General features: G+C 47.8%; 3 pseudogenes; 1 reads left to right on the top strand and 2 right to left on the bottom strand.

Moving 5' to 3' along the window:
- Window positions 1-11,169: 11,169 nt before the first annotated feature.
- Window positions 11,170-11,972, bottom strand: LOC100397324 (F-box/WD repeat-containing protein 2 pseudogene; annotated as a pseudogene).
- A 1,180-nt stretch (window positions 11,973-13,152) lies between these two features.
- LOC100394302 (homeobox protein NOBOX pseudogene) lies at window positions 13,153-14,886 on the bottom strand (annotated as a pseudogene).
- A 189-nt stretch (window positions 14,887-15,075) lies between these two features.
- On the top strand, window positions 15,076-17,404 carry LOC100397690 (potassium/sodium hyperpolarization-activated cyclic nucleotide-gated channel 2 pseudogene; annotated as a pseudogene).
- Window positions 17,405-19,355: the final 1,951 nt, after the last annotated feature.

Genomic DNA, 19,355 nt, shown 5'->3' with positions numbered 1-19,355 from the left:
GACCCTCTTGACTTCTCGTGGACTGATCTATTCTGCTTTGCTGACAAACTGGAGTTGAAGCACACATGCATGAATATTTGTCTTAAAACTTCAGTCACTAGAAGGCAGCCTCGGAGCAGTGCTGATGATCTGGACCTGGCCTTGATTTTGTCAGTCATGAGGGTTTTCTTGTCCTTAGAGAGGAACTGAAATCCATATGCCAGCCCTCATTTGCCCAAAGCAGCAAGCAGGATATTCATCACACTGCCATATTTCATCTTATCTCTTTTCGTAGTTTAAAAATGATTCAATTTCTACAGCACCAATACTTACTTATGGGGGAGCAGAGCTAATGCCCCTGAGTTACTTGTATTGACTCCCTCATTAGATGGGGAATGTGCCAGTACTTTCAGCAAACCTTGAATGTGATGAAACATTTGCTAAACTGTCTCCCAGTTTCAGAACAAGCTAACAGCACTCAGGGCCTCTAGCCAGGGTGGAGTCAGGAGTGGAAATGCATCTTGCACTGTTACCTTTCTTAACAACATCTCTGACCTGTGGGAGGATGATCAAGTCCTGTCTCCTGTAACATGGGGGAGTGATGGCTCCTGCATTTGGCTGAGGCCTTCTCGTCACTTTTAGACAAGCAAGTGCAGGGCGACTGCACACCTTCCCACTTCCATCTGCATCCTCCATCTTCCCCCCTTGACCTCTCTCATTCAGAGATCCAATGCTGAAGGGCTCAAAGAAACACTCCTTATTCTTTCTAGAAATTCATGAGCAATTCATGAATTGAATTGAATTCATCCCTACTATAACTATCTTCAGAAATTCAGACTTGATAATCTGGTATCCCCCTGCCTCAATGTCTTCCCAAGGCCCCAAGTGACCTCTATGTTCCATACAGTACGCCTTTCACAGCAAAGTACTTCCAGGGGTGGGAGCCACTGACTTTTCCTGGAATCCTGACTGCAGGTTCTGTTTAGAACATGGAGGCTCATTTTGAGAAGCTCTTAGTAGTTATCGTTCACAGGTTCCAGCAAACACTGGACAGTACTCAGGGGAAAGAGAAGGGGCAGAGATGGAGACACCTGATCAGTGTGACCAAAACATCCTTGGAAGTGCACTGAGAGACAGCGGAGAAAATGCATGTGGTTGGTGGGGAGAGGAGCAACGCAGATGGCAAGGACACTCTCCAGACAGCCTCCCAACTCAGGAGAAGGGACTGAATCCAAGAGGAGAAGAGGAGGGATGAGGCTGGGTGCTGAGTGGTACTCACAAGTCAGAAATCACTTGAATCAATGAAATCAGACACCTGTAGATGTGAGCTGTTTGTTTATAGGAAAAGCATCACTTGCCATATTTTTGAAAGAAGTTATTTTGGGAAAAAATATCATTGGTGGCTAGATTTAGTTAACCCTTTGAAAAACATTTTTTAGATGAATTCTATTTAATCCTGATTTTACAGCTTTGTAACAACTTGAGTTGTTTGATTTAGGATGCAGGAGATATATATGTATCCCAACAAAATTCTCCATATGAAGTGCTTCTGAACTAAAACAAAAAATTTCTCTTTGTTTACCACAGACCCAAAAACTTGTCTGGACTCCTTGGGGGCCACAAAGACATTGGCCCCAATATTTCAATGAACTTTGAAACAAAACACTGACCTGCCGTTCCACCATTATCCCTCCACTCCTTAGATCTTGAAGCGAAAATGTATTCAATAATTCTACAAGTATCTACTCAGGACGTGATATTTTTCAGGTGAGTGATGAGCACAATGATTGACAGGAAGAGAAAAACAATAATAATAATAAAAGAGTAATAAAGAGTAATGAAGGCTGGGTGCAGGGGCTCATGTCTGTAATCTCAGCAGTTTGGGAAGTGGAGGCAGGTGGATCACCTGAAATCAGGAGTTCGGGACCGGCCTGGCCAACATGGCGAAACTCTGTCTCTACTAAAAATGCAGATATTAGCCAGGTGTGACCATCATCACCCCTCCTATTCAGCATTGAAGGGAAAGTAGCCTAGCCAGTACATTAAGGCAAGGAACAAGAAAAAAAAGAGGCATCTCACAATACAAACAAAACCTCTCTGGTACCTAGATATAAATCTATTAAAAGATATGCAATGTCAATTTCCTATCTGTGATGTGCACTATAGTTATGCAGGACATTACCATTGTGGGAACGTAGGTAAAGGACATAAGGAATCTCACCAAAAGGAGTCTCCCCACCTGCTGAGACTCCCTGCCCCAGGCCACCTACAGGTCCCAGCTCCTCCTCATGCCTCCTCCTATCTTTGGGTAGGAATCTTCTCTTGAGACAGTTCTCTTTGGTTCCACGACTCTTCTATCCACTTTGTGTGACCTACTCCTACCCCCTTGGCACACGTGGCTGCTGGGCCCCTCATCCTGCTCGTCCCTTCACTTTTGACCACACCAAGAATTGAGTAAGAATTGATATCTATGGCTGGGCACAGTGGCTCACGCCTGTAATCCCAGCACTTTGGGAGGCCCAGGTGAGTGGATCACCTGAGGTTGGGAGTTCAAGACCAGCTGACCAACATGAAGAAACTGCATCTGTACTAAAAATACAAAATTAGCCAGGCATGGTGGCATATGCCTGTAATCCCAGCTACTCAGGAGGCTGAGTCAGGAGAATCGCTAGAACCCAGGAGGCAGCGCTTACGGTGAGCTGAGATCGTACCATTGCACACCAGCCTGGGCAATAAGAATGAAACTCCGTGTCAAAAATAATTAATAGGCATTTCTGCCCATGGATGCCACTGAAGAAGCATCATTAAAGTCTCTCTGCTCCCTGTGATCATGTCTAAGTGAGAGTCTCCTAAAGAGCCAAATAGCTGAGGAAGTTCTTCGTTGGAGGGTTGAGCTTTGAAACAACCAACGGCAGCCTGAGAAGCCATTTTGAGCAATGGGGAATGCTCATGGACTCTGTGGTAATGAGAGATCCAAACACCAAGCGCTCTGGGGGCTTTGGGTTCTTCCCATATGCCACTGTGGAGGAGGCGGATGCAGCCACGGGTGCGAGGCCACACAAAGTGGATGGAAGAGTCGTGGAACCAAAGAGAGGTGTCTCAAGAGAAGATTCTCAAAGACCAGGTGCTCACTTAACGGTGAAAAAAAAATTTCTTGTTGGCATTAAAGGAGACACTGAAGAACATCACCTAAGAGATTATTTTGAACAACATGAAAAAATTAAAGTCATTGAAATCATGACTGACCAAGTCAGTGGCAAATAAAGGGGCTTTGCCTTTGTAATCTCTGATGACCGTGACTCCGTGGATAAGACTGTCATTCAGAAATACCATACTGTCAATGGCCATGGCTGTGAAGTTAGGAAAGCCCCGTCAAAGCAAGAGATGGCAAGTGCTTCATCCAGTCAAAAAGGGCCACGTGGTTCTGGAAACCTTGGTGGTGGTCATGGAGGTGGGTTCAGTGGGAATGACGAGTTTGGTCGTGGAGGAAACTTTAGTTGTCTTGGTGGCTTTTGGTGGCAGCTGCGGGGGTGGCAGATATGGTGGCAGTGGGGATGGCTACGATGGATTTGTTAATGATGGAAGCAATATTGGAGGTGGTGGAAGCTACAATGATTTTGGCAATTATAACCATCAGTCTTCAAATTTTGGACCCATGAAGGGAGGAAACTTTGGAGGCAGAAGCTCTGGCCCCTGTGGTGGTGGTGGTGAATACTTTGCCAAACCACGAAACCAAGGTGGCTATGGCAGTTCCAGTAGCAGCAGCAGCTATGGCAGCGGCAGAAGATTTTAACTAGGAAAGAAAGCTTAGCAGGAGAGGACAGCCAGAGAAGTGACAGGGAAGCTACAGGTCACAACAGATTTGTGACCTCAGCCAAGCACAGTGGTGGCAGGGCCAAGCTGCTACAAAGAAGACATGATTTAGACAAATACTCATGTGTATGCGCAGAAAACTCAAGTACTCTGTTTGTGACTAATTGTATAACAGGTTACTTTAATTTCTGTTGTGTGGACAGTGTAAAGCATTCCAACAAAGGGCTTTAACGTAGATTTTTTTTTGCACCCATGCTGTTGATTGCTAAATGTAACAGTCTGATCATGACACTGAATAAATGTCCTTTTTTTTCAATGTGCTGTGTAAAGTTAGTCTACTCTTAAGCCATCTTAGAAAATGAATTTCCCCAACAGTGTGAAGTTAGAATTCCTTCAGGATGATGCCAGATTCTATTTGGAACTTTCATAAAACTTGCTTGGGTGGAGAAGCTATTGTCTTCAGAAGCCTTGCTGTAGGTGAACTGATAGTTACTGTTGTGACCTTAAGTTCACCAATAAAAGGGATTACCCAAGCCAAATCATGGAATTATTGGTTATAAAAATGATTGTGGGCACATCCTATGCAATATACCTAAGTTGAATAATTGTAGTAGGTAAAATTATAGATGGGAATGAAGCTTACGTATCATCCATTATCATGTGTAATCATTAAATGATTTCATTCTCTTGAAAAAAAACTAATAAGAATTGATATCCCAAATTCCTAACTCTTCCCTGGTTGTTGCCATTGACCTTGCTCCCATTTAGGGCTTCCACCTAATGAGAAAGGAGGCTGTTCTCATTCAATTGCAGCTTCAGCCTCTGACCTCTGACCCTGCCCCACACCTCCTAGCCCCACATCTTTCTCCTTCCAGCCTCCCTTCAGAAGGGAGCCTCCTACACTCAATGTGTGTGCATTCCTCTCCTCCTCTTTCCTCCCCAACTCCTCTTCCAGCCCCTTCCACTGGGATCCCTGCTCACACCCATCAGCAGATGGATTCCACAGCAGTCAATCATTTCCACCATCACAGCAAGGGCATCTGCCCACCTGACCTTGCAGCCTCCATTAGGCCCTCAGCTCTTTGCTATGGGCACTACTCCCGCTGGTAATGCTGTGATTTTCAGATCTTCACCAAGCTCCAGATTCAGCACTCTCCAAATTTCCCAAATTCAGTGCACAGTAGAGGCACCCTAGAAAGACATCAGCCTATGTCTGCCCAGCTACACTTATATTCTCCAGCCCCAATCCTTAGCCCACACTTGGGGACCCCTGCTAGGCAGCAACAAAAAAACCTCTGTCTCCAGTGCCCCTGTTTTTCCCAGCCTTCCCATCAGGGCTCCTCCAGACACCTGCAGTTTAGGGAGCAGTGCCCTGCAACATCCTCCTCCAGAACAGATGGTGCGACGATGGACAGCACCACACCTGCTGTGACTGGACACAATTAGGGTCCCCTTCACAAAGAGCACTGGAGGCCCACCTTGTATAAATGGGGGTACAATGTGAAAAAATGAGAAGCAAGTCTCCCTCACATATGGTGCCCATGAATGAACATTGCTTCTGGAGGAAGGGGCTCAGTCCCTTGAAGTTAAATTTAAGCTGCTCTCTTCTTATAAAGCCAGAGGCCCCAAACCTCAAAAGTCTGTGTGCGTTGGAGGGTGTGGGGCTGATAAGCCCCATCAGAACCACAGCGTGTTTGAGACACTCCCCTATGGACAGAAGCATCAGCAGCATGTGTCATCATCAGTGTGCCCTCCCTGGCCTGACTGTCAATCTGGTTGACTCAAACCCCCAGCCCGGTCCCTATTCTTTGAACTGGCAAAATGCCTGCTGCTATTTCTAGGTGCCCATCTTCCCCTTATCTGTTTACTTTGATGGGCCCTTGTCTCTCCTGACTGAGTGTATTAAAACCTTATTTTTGTTACTCTACCTCTGCTCATGTGTCCATATATTTTATAATATATTATGTATCTTATATATGATTTTAATTTTTTATTAAATATTATATATTTTAATTACATGTAATCTTAAAACTAGATATAAAGAATGTATGCATGTAGATATCTTGCAACAATAAAACATGAAGAAACTTGCAGATCAACAAATGTAGGGACCTCATAAAATTCAAATGACAATTTTAATGTATTGGAAGAAAGGCAGAACAGTCACTTCCCTCCACCGTGAGAAAGTGGTGCTTCCTGACCACTTGCAGATTCTCCTGAGATCCGCGGTGGCTTGCTTTGCAGTAACTGGATGCTTCCACCACTCATCCCTAAAGTTACACAGAGACTTTTTCTACATCCTTTGGCCTTCACTTGGTAAGAACACAGTATTTCATATTAACTCCTTATGCATTAAAAAAATATTTTCCTATAACAAAGAAAATGTCACTCCCTGCCCCCTCCCAAAATCTTAAATAGCTAAAAATGCAGGTCTTGAGAGCATAGGGAAGCTCTCTGTTAAATTCATCATCCAAATGAACCAAAATATGTTGATCTTGATCAGTTACTCACATCTAGAGCAATATGACTGTGTACGTATCTGATGTCCTCCAATAGCATTTTATTTACAAAACCAGGCTGCATTCCAAAGCTGGCTATGGTTTGCTGACCCCTTTTCTAGTAGAAGAGTTTGAAAAAATTGTATGCTTCCTCCTGGAAGTGGTTTATCGGGTTGATGTGTACTCACTTCAGGTCCCTGGAACATTAAAGAACAAAACTAGCAGCAGGGCCTTCAGAAGCAGAGAGACCTGAGTTCAAATCTCGACTCTACAATTTCCAGCCTATGTGACACTTGACAAATAACTTAACCTCCTCTTAATCAGTGTCTTCATCTATGAAATGGAGACAGTAATAGTACCCACTTCACAGGCTATGTTAAAGAAAAATTTGATCACTTGCAAAGGTCCTGGAGCTTTCATACATGTTTATTTAGCATCTCTTATAAGCAAATGTCTGTGATAAGTATTCTAAATGCCATTGAGAAAAGGGAAGGGCCTCATCTTGAGTAAAAGATGCTGTAGAAGTTGTATGTATATGGAAAAAAAAGAAACTGCAATCTAGGGAGCTGTAAATATTCACTGATGTCAAGGATCTTACACAAGTGATCTCTTTTAGTTTTCACAACAACACAATGTGGTAGCATATTTTTCAGGTACCTTTCATTGCTAGAGATGAAAACCTGACTCAAAATGGCTTACAACAAAAAGAAGAAAGAGACAGAAAAACAGAGAAAGGATTTGTTGGCCTCTACAACTGGGACATCAAGGTGGGGATGGAGCTTTGATCAAGCTAGGAAACATGCAGGTTAAATAATGTGTGAATGGTTTTCTCTCTTTCACCTGCTCCAGTTCCCAACTACACTCTTCTCTGTCTGTCCTTTCTCTTTCACAGGCTCTCTATAAGGCAAGAAATATGCCTCCGCAAGCCCCAGGGCCATGTCCTTACAGTGCACTGCCCAACAGGAAGAGACCTTTCTATTCCTGTGATTCCTGTGTCAAATCTCAAGGATGCATCTAGGTGGCCCCAATTGAGTTATATGCCCACCATTTTTCCAGTCACTGAGCGCAAGGGCATTGGATGTCTGATTAGCCAAACTTGACTCACATGCCCACCATTTGCACGAGTCATAGATTTATAATGGGTTCATAAAAATTTACACAAAGAGGTAGCCACACCTAGGATCAGCCCACAACCACATAGACATACAACACACACAGCCACATAGGGACCCACAGTTAGGTTAATGCTCTGCTGTCGTCTTCTTGAAATTCTTAATAATTATATTTTTGAACTTGTGTTTGGTAAGTAGAATCCAATGGGACAACTCAGCACTTGCATGAGCAGAGGAGGTATACACAACATGCATGTCCACCTCTGTGCTTTGCTACCCATTAGCCCACTCCACTCATAATGCTCATGAGCACAGAATGCCTGTGGACCCAGGATATATGGAGTTCAGTGAGACTGAAAACAAGTATAAAGGAATCATGTTACACCTATGACTGGATAAAAGGAGTATGGAAAGCCACAGGAGGCCACACCTATGACTGGATAAAAGGAATATGGACAGCTACAGGAGGCCATTCACGCTTTTAGAACCAGTACATGCTTCAAAGGCAGAAAGAAGGCAATGGCAATATAAGAAAGAAGACAACCAGAGCACCCTAGCATATCCTTCCTTACCTGGGCTACTTCCCTGTAATTAGCCAACCACTTACTCTGAAATTCATGGCATAGACAGAAAGGGAAGGATAGAGCAATCTAGAGCTCCTGTCCTCTAGTGCTTTCTCACGCATTGGTCAGCCACAAGTAGAGAGGGTGCTGGTGCTCGTGCACATAGCAGGAAGTGGAATAGAAATGACTGAGTTAGTTTTGTGCAGCATCGCCACTGTTCCGGTAAAGAATGAAATGCATAGGCACATAAGAGCTACAGAGTACAAATTGTGTAATTTTGGTGATTCTGCATAAAAGCCCAATGTTTTTATATTTACATATAAAACCAGCAGAGTAAATTCTGTATAAAGATAAATGATAAAGTCCATGCTAATAATTTATAATTTTGATTTTTATTTACTTAGAATGACTTTAAATAGCAAATTTAAGAAAAACACGATGACAACGTGAAAGAGACAACAGAAGAAAAAAAGTTTTCTATTTTAATGCTTTTAATGGCCATTTTATCTCGCTTTTTGAGCAAGGGCCCATTTTTTATTGAACTGGGCCCCACAGATCATGAAGTTGGCCCTACACACACCCTCATATCACTACCTGTTCTGGTTATTTATTACTAGGTAAGCTATGTAACATATTACCCCAAAACCTGGTGCCTTGAAACAACAATGATTCTTAACTATCTCATGGTTTGTCACTCAGAAGTTCAGGCAGAGCTCAGCTAAATGATTCTTCTGCTTCATGCGGCATTAACCAGGTGCGCTCTGGGGAAATCAGGTGGCTTCCAGGCTGCTAACACATCTGGTCTTGGCAAGGATTGGGAAAGACTGGCACCCCCAACTCTGCCCCACCATTTGGCCTCTCTGGCAGTCTTTGGAGTTCTTACATGGCAGTTCAGGGCTCCAAGAGACCAAGACCTAAGCTGTCCATCCTCTAAAAGGCTAGGCTTATAATTAAAATGCCATCATTTCTGCCACACTTTCTTGGTCAAAACAGTAATAGGGCAGCCCAGATGCAAGAGGGAGAGTCTATTACATAAGAGGAAACCAAGGCCCAGAGAGGCTCAGTAACTTGCACAAGGTCACATAGCTAGTAGGTCATAAACTTGGAAGTTGAACCTAATCTGGCTCCAGGGTCAATGCTGTAGGCCACTTTGCTATGCTGGTAATAGTAGTCTCTGAACAACTAAACTGTGTGACAATAAAGGACAAAGTCTTAACCTCAGAAGGCAAATTTAACACACACACACACACACACACACACACACACACACACACACACACACACATCTTAGGAAGTAAAATTTGTGCTTTGGGAGGCCAAGATGGGCGGATCAAGAGGTCAGGAGATCGAGACCATCTTGACCATGGTGAAACCCCATCTCTATACTAAAATACAAAAAATTAACTAGGTGTGGTGGCATGTGCCTGTAGTCCCAGATACTCAGGAGGCTGAGGCAGGGGAATTGCTTGAACCCAGGAGATGTAGGTTGCCGTGAACTGAGATCATGCCACTGTGCTCCAGCCTGGCGACAAGGCAATACTCCTTCTCAAAAAAAAGAAAAAAAAATTGTGAAAGAACTTTATAAATATTAGAATTCTCCAAAACTGTAACTTAGAGATTCTAAAACCTCTTCTATCCCAGAGACAGGCCCCAGGAACAAAATTGCTGGATGTACATCTGACCCCATGGATGGAGCAAACTGGCCCCAGAGCAGAGCTGACACCTCAAGGGGATCTGTGCACCCGTGATGACGTGCACACTGAGGTCCTGAGTGCTGTCCATCCCACTCTCAAAATAGAAAAGTGAATCCCTCAACATGGTGCCAAGTAATGATTGGTGGGTTTGAGTTATCCCTAAAACGGAATCAGAGAATCTGTCATCTATGAATCCATACACTTGGTATTTTCTGTGTGTACTGATAATAAAAGTTAAGATCTTATCTTGTGAGGGGAGAAGCTTTCACCCTCAGGGTTTTTCAAATCCTGGTAAAAGAATTATAATGAAGCAAAATTACAAAGCTTTGTAGTAATTAAAGGCAGCAACACCTACTGGATATTAGATAGATCAAAGAAAAACAAAAGAAACACTAGAACTAAACCCAAGTGTATAAGCAATTTGGCATTTGATAAAGTTTAATTGCTAGTAGTGAGGAGAAGATGGACTGTTGGATAAACTGACTAATCACTAGGGAAGAAGAAATAGAATGTCCACCTTGCCCCTTGTGACCAAACAAAATCCCAGATGGATTATAAATAATCAAATGTAAAAAGGTAGCCGGGCCAACATAGTGAAACCATATCTCTACTAAAAATACGAAAAATTGGCCGGGCATGGTGGCAGGTGCCCGTAATCCCAGCTAGTTAGGAAGCTGAGGCAGGAGAATCACTTGAGCCTGGGAGGCGGAGGGATTGCAGGGAGCCGAGATTGCACCATTGCACTGCAGCCGCGGCCACAGTGTGAGACTCTGTCTCGAAAAATAAAAAGGTGTAAGCATTTTTATATATTTGGGGATAACAAAGGCATCAAAGCTAGAAATCAAAGCTAGAAATGTTTCCATATAAAACATTTAAATCATATCGTTGATGCAAGTAAATGAATAAGAGAAAACTAAACAGTGAACTCAAGAAAATGTTAATAACATAATTGATGAACATAGAAGCCGTTAAGACTTTGTAAATCAATAAAGATTCGTATATCATAAAAATATTGAGAAATTTGATGAATAAGGATTTTACCAAAGAAATAAATATGAATAGTCAACAAACATGTAAAATAGTATTCAAACTTTATAGTTAAAATGATACAAATTAGAAACAAAAATGAGATCGCCTTTACCTTTTACCCTGCCCAGGATGAAAACATTGATAATGCCCGGAACTGAAATGCTCTGGGTAGCAGAATGCCTGCCCTCACAGCCTGGCACCAGGAGCTTGCCTGCCCCTATAGAACCTGTGTGTGATGAAGGGACAGGCATCTCTTCCTTGGGGCAGATGCAGCTCCCTGATGGTCAAGCAGAGTGTGGTTTAGTTTTCAGCCCCACCAGGCTCAGAAAGGACCCCTGCGCCAAGCACCACCCATACCAGGTGGAAGTATAAACCAGAATTGAATCTTTCCTGAGTGCAATTTAGCAACAAGTGTCACAAGTAAGACAGCGCCTCCTCTGACTCTCAACGTTTCTCCTAGGAATGTATCTCATAGAGAGATTCACCAAGGATCAAAGATGTATAAACAGAGGTGTTTCCTGGCTCCGGAACTCCATTCCCAGCAAGCCACAGTGTTGTCCAAGGAGCCTGTCACAAGCTTCTGTTCATCAAACTTCACCGCTGCACAAATGTGGGTCTGGATGCCGTAAACTCACTGCCCTGTGCTCACATCCCACAGCTTTGCAGACAAGTCATCTGACCCTGTGCAGAGAAGTCCATCTTTGTAGTAAAGTGCATACACTCTGGCACTGTGTCCAGTTAATGATGAGGTCTCAAAGACTTCATGGTCCTCCAGTTGCTTCATTCTCAAAATAGCCTTCAAATAAACCTTCTTCCAGTGCAAAGCATCCTGAACAGAATCATCTATCTGCCAGACCAAATTTTTACATGCAGTCTGCCATACCTCTGTACAGGCACTTATCACCTTATTCCACTGTTTAGAGACGAGGCAGCGTGTGAGTAAAATCTGAGGATCAAGCCATTTTAACAAATAGAAACTGAGCTCCAGGGGAAGAAGTTTGAGGAAGTCCCGCTTGAGGAGAGTCTCTAGGTTATTGGAGAGATGCCTGAACTGGACTGCCCCACACATACTAATCAGGTGATCCAGAGTTTCATTTTTCTGCAAATCCATCAGAGAAAGAAATGTAACAGAAATGTTATCAAGCCATGTCTCAAAGTCCTTTCTCTCCATAAGGTTATGGAAAAATTTACCTGAGCGAGCACCCCGGGGCCCGGGACCTCGCGCCGGGTTCACAGCTACTAAGCGCACTCGGGCCGCCAGAGCCTCGCAGTGGCCTGGTCCGCTCCGCAGCCATGGCACCTGGACCTGCGGCCGCCACACCGGGTCCGCACCCTCACAGGGGAGCGGCTTCTTTTTTTTTTTTTTTTGAGGATAGAAACTTGATTTACTATTGATTGTTTAACATATTTTGAAGTGACACAGAATGAAAATTAGTTACCTAATCAAGTAGCAACAGAAGAGTAAACTAAGGATGAAGACAAATAGCCGTACCAAAAACCACAATATATATGTTGAGAGGCAGATTCTGGAATCCAATATTAGGCATCCTGAAGTTGTAATGTGGGAAATCTGAGCTCATGGATGAACCCCCCTAAGACCGGGAACAAGGCAGGATATCTGCTCTCACCACTTTTTTTTTTTTTATTTTTTCGTGAGACGGAGTTTCTCTCTTGTTACCCAGGCTGGAGTGCAATGGCGCGATCTCGGCTCACCGCAACCTCCGCTTCCTGGGTTCAAGCCATTCTCCTGCCTCAGCCTCCCGAGTAGCTGGGACTACAGGCGTGCACCACCATGCCCAGCTAATTTTTGTATTTTTAGTAGAGACGGTGTTTCACCTTGTTGACCAGGATGGTCTGGATCTCTTGACCTCGTGATCCACCCGCCTCGACCTCCCAAAGTGCTGGGATTACAGGCTTGAGCCACCGCGCCTGGCCTCACCACTCTTACTCAAGTGCTGGAAGTTTCGGACGCGCGGGCGACAGCGCCAGAGGTGCGGAACCTTCAGCGACCTGCAGCGGGCTACGGGCTGCAGGCGGCGAGCGTCTTTCCCGACTGAGCGCAGCTGAGGCGGCGGCGGCTGACTGCGCTCAGCGGCCCCTCGCGAGGGGCGGGCCCGGCTTCCCCCCATCTCCCCCCCGCGACAGACTAGTTTACTGCCTACAGTGGACACTCCAGCTCAGTCATCAAGCAGGATAGGAAACAAACAAAAACACCTGATACAACATTCACAAGTAACACAGGCCACCTGCTTTCTTCAGGAACCCCACATAGATGTGTGGAGAAAAAGAAAGGGCCCTCCCTCTTCCTTCTTATATCAGCCAGACGAGCCTACGCAGGGGAAACATCTGGCTCCCCCCCTCAGTCTACAGAGTCCACACTCTCCCAAACCTCCAACCCCTATCCTCTGAGTGGACCCAATCCTATCCCACCAAGCAGTCCCTTTTCACTCTTTGGCCCCTGCAACTAGGGGACATGGCTATTCTTGTCGTCCCCTCTGGCCTCCTCCAGTGCTGAGGGCTGATCCAGGGAAGCAGCCAGTGGTTCCTCTTTTGCCTTGCTGAGTAAGGGCCTGGTCCCTGGCCTGGCCCCTTCAGGCAGCCAGGAGAGACCTGACAAGTCTGCCTGCCCAGAGCCTGAGTGCAGAGAGCTAGAAATAGATCAGGAAAGTAGCCATCACCTCCTGGGGGGTGCCCCAGAGCTTGCAGACAGAACGGACCGGGTAAGGGCAGTTCTGGAAAACAGGGGTCACTCCAGGAGGCTGCACCCATATTCCCAGGAGGCGGCTGCATCAGAATCTGCCCCAAGGAGGCGCCTGGGCAATAGCCCTATGATGTGCCCCCACTGGAGCCGCAGGGAAATGTAAACAGAGAGTCTTCAGGCCGTGGAAGCATCAGTGAACTGGGCATGGAGAAGGGGAAACTGGGGAGGTAGGGAAACTGGGGCTGAGGGGGTTGGAAAAGTGGGGTCTGTGGAGCCTGGGAGAACTGGAAGGGCCCTGGCTGGTTGTTCTGTTGGTAATCCTAGGGCTCCAGCTCTTCCAAATATGAACGGGGGGGCAGCAGGGCAATGCTTGTCCCCCAGGACACACAGGGGCCATTCTTGTGGCTGCTGTCACTACTGGCAATGTCCATCAGCAGCGGCATCAGTTGGGGGGTGTGGACAGGGCCAAGGGGGAAAGGAAGGTAGGCCCTTCACACAGGTGGGGGGCTGAAGGGGGGGTTGCCACCCTCTGAACACCCTCACTGGGTTGGGTGGGGGTCAAAGTCTGGTCAGAAGTCAGCAGCATGGGGGGCTCTGGAAAGGTATCCAGAGGGGAGACTCCTGAGGGAAAGGGTCGGGCTTTGGCTCCATGGGCACAGGAGACAGGAGCTCAGCTGTAAGCTGCACTGACTGCTGGCAGGGCCAGGGGCTGCAGGATTGTCCTTGCTTTCTTTCCCATTCAGTTTCTCTGTTTTTCGCCACTTGGCCTGGAGATTCTGGAACCACACCATGATGCACTGGGCGGGGGGGGTGGGGGGTCACCTCCACCTTCTGGGCTATCTCCGGGCCTTTATTACTTTCAGGATAGTGGTCTTCCTGGAATATCCTCTCTAGCTCCTTCAGCTGATCTGAGCAGTATAGGGTTCATGTCTTTTTCCTAAGTTGGCAGGTCACTTCCAGGGACCCCTGCTTCTGTTTTGTGTTTTGATTGCTCTGGGCCAATGTGCTGAGGAGGTTGGCTGGGTGACAGGGGCCCTGGCCTGACCCACAAGGCACTGGGTTGTGTGTAGCATGGACTGAGCTAGGGACACCAGGAGATGACATTGGGGCCAGACCCATGGCATTAGGCTTTTTCTGTTTCCCCGGGGCTGGAGGATAGGACCCCTTTCCTGTCTTCGCCCCTTCCACTGGGAGGGAATGATCTTCCCCCTGAGGCTGGGGTCTGGAGCGGGCTAGAGTTCTGTCTTCGTGGGGAGCCTGGGAGCTGAGGTGTGGGCACAATCTCACAGCATCAGCCCCAGCGGATTCTCCAGAGACTCCTGGCAGCTTCTTCTCTCCTGAGATGGTGCAGAAGGGTGGCAGTTCCTCCCTCTGATTATCTTGAGCAGGAGGGCCTGAGTCCTGTAGCTGTTCCTCCTTTTTGTGTCCTGTGGTCAGCGGCTTGCCTCCAGCTTCCTGGCCCCGGGGTCCCTGGCAGGGACCCTTCATGGGTTCCATGGCCTGGACTCCCACCTCCTGCCGGGAGGGCCTGGCTGCCCTTGCCCATTCCGCAACCTGGGACTCTGGCTTCAGCAGGGGCTGAAGACCCCCAGGGCAGGCCCTCCCCAGGTGTCCGAGGGGCTGAGGGTCCTGGGCAATTGGGGGAACCCAAGCAAGGCTGAGGGTTCTGGGCACTCGGGTGACCCCATGCAAGTCCGAGGGTCCTGGGCCTTGCGTTGCCAGGGGACCTGACGGCCTCGTGCGGTTTGGGAGCAGGGTCAGAGGTCTCATGCCCCGAGCTTCATCTGGCCCTGGAGAGATAGGCCCTCCATCGCTTTGGGACTTTCCAGGGGAAGAACCCTAAGCTCAGGCAGGAGAGTGACGGGGATCTGGGTGGGTTCCCATCCCACTGTTTTGCTCATGGCTGGAGGAGCCTCAGTTTCCCTGTCTGAGCCAAGAGGGTGGCTGGGCAGCTGCTGGAGGAGACCTCAGCTCACACTGGTGTTGGCTGCTGGGGCCCCATTGAAGCCACCCTCGTGGAGGAGGGGGTCCCAGGCTTCCTCCAGCCCCCAGGTTCTACTGGGACTTCACCATGCTGCTGTTCATGGTAAGGAACCTCATCATCCCGCTTCTTCAAGGACGAGACTACCTTCCCGTGGATCATGTTCAACGTGGTCTCCGACACCTTCTTCCTCATGGACCTGGTGCTGAACTTCTGCATGGGCATCGTGATCGAGGACAATAGGGAGATCATCCTGGATCCCGAGAAGATCAAGAAGAAACACCTGCGCATGTGGTTCATGGTGGACTTCCTGTCCTCCATCCCCGTGGACTACACCTTCCTCATTGTGGAGAAGGGCATCGACTCCGAGGTCTAAGGACGGCGCCCTGCACATGGTGCTTCACCAAGATCCTCAGCCTCCTGCAGCTGCTGTGCCTGTCGCGCCTGATTTGCTACATCCACCAGTGGGAGGAGATCTTCCACATGACCTATGACCTGGCCAGCGCTGTCATGCGCATCTGCAACCTCATCAGCATTATGCTGCTGCTCTGCCACTGGGACAGCTGCCTGCAGTTCCTGATGCCCATGCTGCAGGACTTCCCGCGCAACTGCTGGGTGTCCATCAACGGCATTGTGAACCACTCGTGGAGCGAGCTGTACTCCTTTGTGCTCTTCAAGGCCATGAGCCACATGTTGAGCATTGGATACGGCCAGCAGGCGCCCAAGAGCACGACAGACATCTGGCTGACCATGCTCAGCATGATCGTGGGCACCACCTGCTACCATGTTCATCGGCCACAGCACCGCACTCATCCAGTCGCTGGACTCTTCACTGCACCAGTACCAGGAGAAGTACAAGCAGGTGGAGCAGTACATGTCCTTCCACAAGCTGCCGGCCGACATCCGTCAGAAGATCCACGATTACTACGAGCACCGCTACCAGGGCAAGATGTTTGACGAGGACAGCATCCTGGGCGAGTCAACGGGCCCCTCCGGGAGGAGATTGTCAACTTCAACTCCCGGAAGCTGGTGGCCTCCATGCCACTGTTTGCCAATGCCGACCCCAACTTCGTCACGGCCTTGCGGACTCAAGTTCGAGGTCTTCCAGCCGGGTGACTACATCATCCAGGAGGGCACCATCGGGAAGAAGATGTACTTCATCCAGCATGGCATGGTCAGCATGCTCACCAAGGGCAACAAGGAGATGAAGCTCTCTGATGGCTCCTACTTCAGGGAGATCTGCCTGCTCACGTGCGGGCCGACACCTACTGCCACTTCTATTCGCTGATCGTGGACAACTTCAACGAGGTGCTGGAGGAGTACCTCATGATGCGGCGTGTCTTCGAGATGGTGGCCATCTACCGCCTGGACCGTATGGGCAAGAAGAACTCCCTCCTCCTGCACAAGGTGCAGCGTGACCTCAACTCGGGCGTGTTCAACAACCAGGAGAACGCCATCTTCCAGGAGATTGTCAAGTAGGACCGGGAGATGGTGCAGCAGGCCGAGCTCGGCCAGTGTGTGGGCCTCTTCCCAGCGCCGCCTCCGCTGCAGGTCGCCTCCGCCATCGCCTCGCTGCAGCAGGCCGTGGCCATGAGCTTCTGCCCGCAGGTGGCTCAGCCATTCGTGGGGCCGCTAAAGCTTGGCTCTCCGCGCCTGGTGCGCTGTCCGCCCCCGGGGCATGCACCTGCCGCCACCTCGCCGAGGCCCCCGCCCCCCGCCAGCTCCCCAGGCACCCCGGACCTCGCCCTACTGGGGCTCACTCGCCGCCCCCCCGCCGGGCCCGCCCTGCTTGCGCGCCATCTGAGCCGCGCGTCGCGCCCACTGTCCACCTCACAGCCCTAGCTGCCCCACGGAGCGCCCGGCCCTGTGGCCTCTGCGCGCCTGACTAGCAGCTCCACACCGCGCCTGGGGGCCACGCCCGCAGCCAGAGCCGCCGCACTCAGCCAGGACCGCAGGGACTCGGCCTCGCCCGGCCCCGCCGGTGGCCCAGATCCCCAGGACTCCAAGCACTCGCGCCTCTCGTCCAACTTGTGACCCTTACCCACCGCCCTGCGCGCCCAGACGGGCCGGGTGCGGGGCCGTCATCCAGACCAAAGCCATCCCATTGCGCTGCCCTGGCCGCCAGCCTGCCCAGAAGCCGTAGACAGACATAGGTAGCCATAGTCTGACGGATGGGCCAGTGGGGCAGCCCCCTCTGTGCCCCCTGCCGTTTTCCTTCATTGCCCTGTGACCACTCCCATCGCCCCTGCCCCCGGGCGTTCATCGTATGCCTCAATGAACATACGTGTGCATGTGTCTTTATAATAGAATGATTTATAATCCTTTGGGTATATACCCAGTAATGGGATTGGCTGGGTCAAATGGCATTTCTGTTTCTAGATCCTTGAGGAATTGTCTCATTGACTTCCACAATGGTTGCACTAATTTACACTCCCACCAACAGTGTAAAAGCATTCCGATTTCTCCACATCCTCTCCAGCATCTGTTGTCTCCAGATTTTGTAATGATCACAATTCTAACCGGCATGAGATGGTATCTCAATATGGTTTTGATTTGCATTTCTCTAATGACCAGGGATGATGAAGATTTTTTTCATATGTTTGTTGGCCATATAAATGCCTTATTTTGAAAAGTGCCTGTTCATATCCTTTGCCCACTTTTCAATGGGGTTGTTTGTTTTTTTCTTGTCAATTTGTTTTAGTTCTTTGTAGATTCTGGATATTAGCCCTTTGTCAGATGGTTAGCTTGCAAACTGGATAAAGAAGATGTGGCACATATACACCATGGAATACTATGCAGCCATAAAAAAGGAAAGTTTCATGTCCTTTGCAGGGACATGGATATATCTGGAAACCATCATTCTCAGCAAACTGACACAAGAACAGAAAACCAAACACTGGATGTTCTCAGCCATAAGTGGGTGTTGAACAATGAGAACACATGAATGCAGGGAGGGGAATATCACACACTGGGGTCTGTTGGAGAGTTGGGGAGATTGGGGAGGGATAACATGAGGAGAAATACCTAATGTAGGTGACGGGGGGATGGAGGCAGCAAACTACCATGGCATGTGTATACCTATGAACAATCTTGCAAGATCTGCACATGTACCCCAGAACTTAAAGTATAATAATAATAAAAACCAAAAAAAAGAAAAAGAGAATAGATTCCACTAAAAGCAAATTGATCTCTAACAGCAAATAGTATAAATACTATTTATTTTAGTGTTGAAAGTTTTGATTCTGAAATTTAATATATGCCTGTCATTCCAAATATTTTTCCTGTTATATTTACAAGGAAATGGGTGAACTTTAGTAAGTAGTAAATACATTTTTAGATGATTTTAAAAAAGGAGCAACAAGTAAAATATAGATGCCAGGAACAACAATGATGCCAGGAGCAGCAAGTAAAACATAGACCAGCTGGAATATTAACAGAGGAAAAGATGCAGCTCAGAGGTCTCCTGATGTGGGAGCAAGCTGCCAAGACTGGTAACAGCTGTCCTGCAAAGAGCACTGACCTTAACAGGATCTGACTGGAGGAATTTATACCTTAGGGCATTGTTGAGAACAGCAGAGAAATCAGCAGGCCATTAGAACAGACCAAGATCTGGTGTGACACCAATAACAAACCAGACCTAAGCTCAACAGGGAGATCAGGGACAGAGAGAGCCAAAGAGAATCCCACTCAGACAGCAGTCATCCTGGTGGTCAGAGAGATGGCTTCCACAACCAAGATACCAAGATGGCACTCACAGAAGAGTAGCATCATAGGCTGCACATTGGTACAGAAATAGATCTCACTGAACTCCAACCCTAAACCCATGCTCAAGCAAGCAACAACAAGAAACCCTTAGAAGGCAATCAGTATCAGACGTGCTATAATATCATATCAAAAATGTTGAATTTCCTTTTCTTTTAAGACAGAGTCTCACTCCATTGCCATAGCTGGAGTTCAGTGGTATGATCTAGGCTTACTGCAACCT

Source organism: Callithrix jacchus, chromosome 1, assembly GCF_049354715.1.
Source record: "Callithrix jacchus isolate 240 chromosome 1, calJac240_pri, whole genome shotgun sequence".
Classification (NCBI taxonomy): domain Eukaryota; kingdom Metazoa; phylum Chordata; class Mammalia; order Primates; family Cebidae; genus Callithrix; species Callithrix jacchus.
This window is presented reverse-complemented; position numbering and strand designations above follow the sequence as displayed.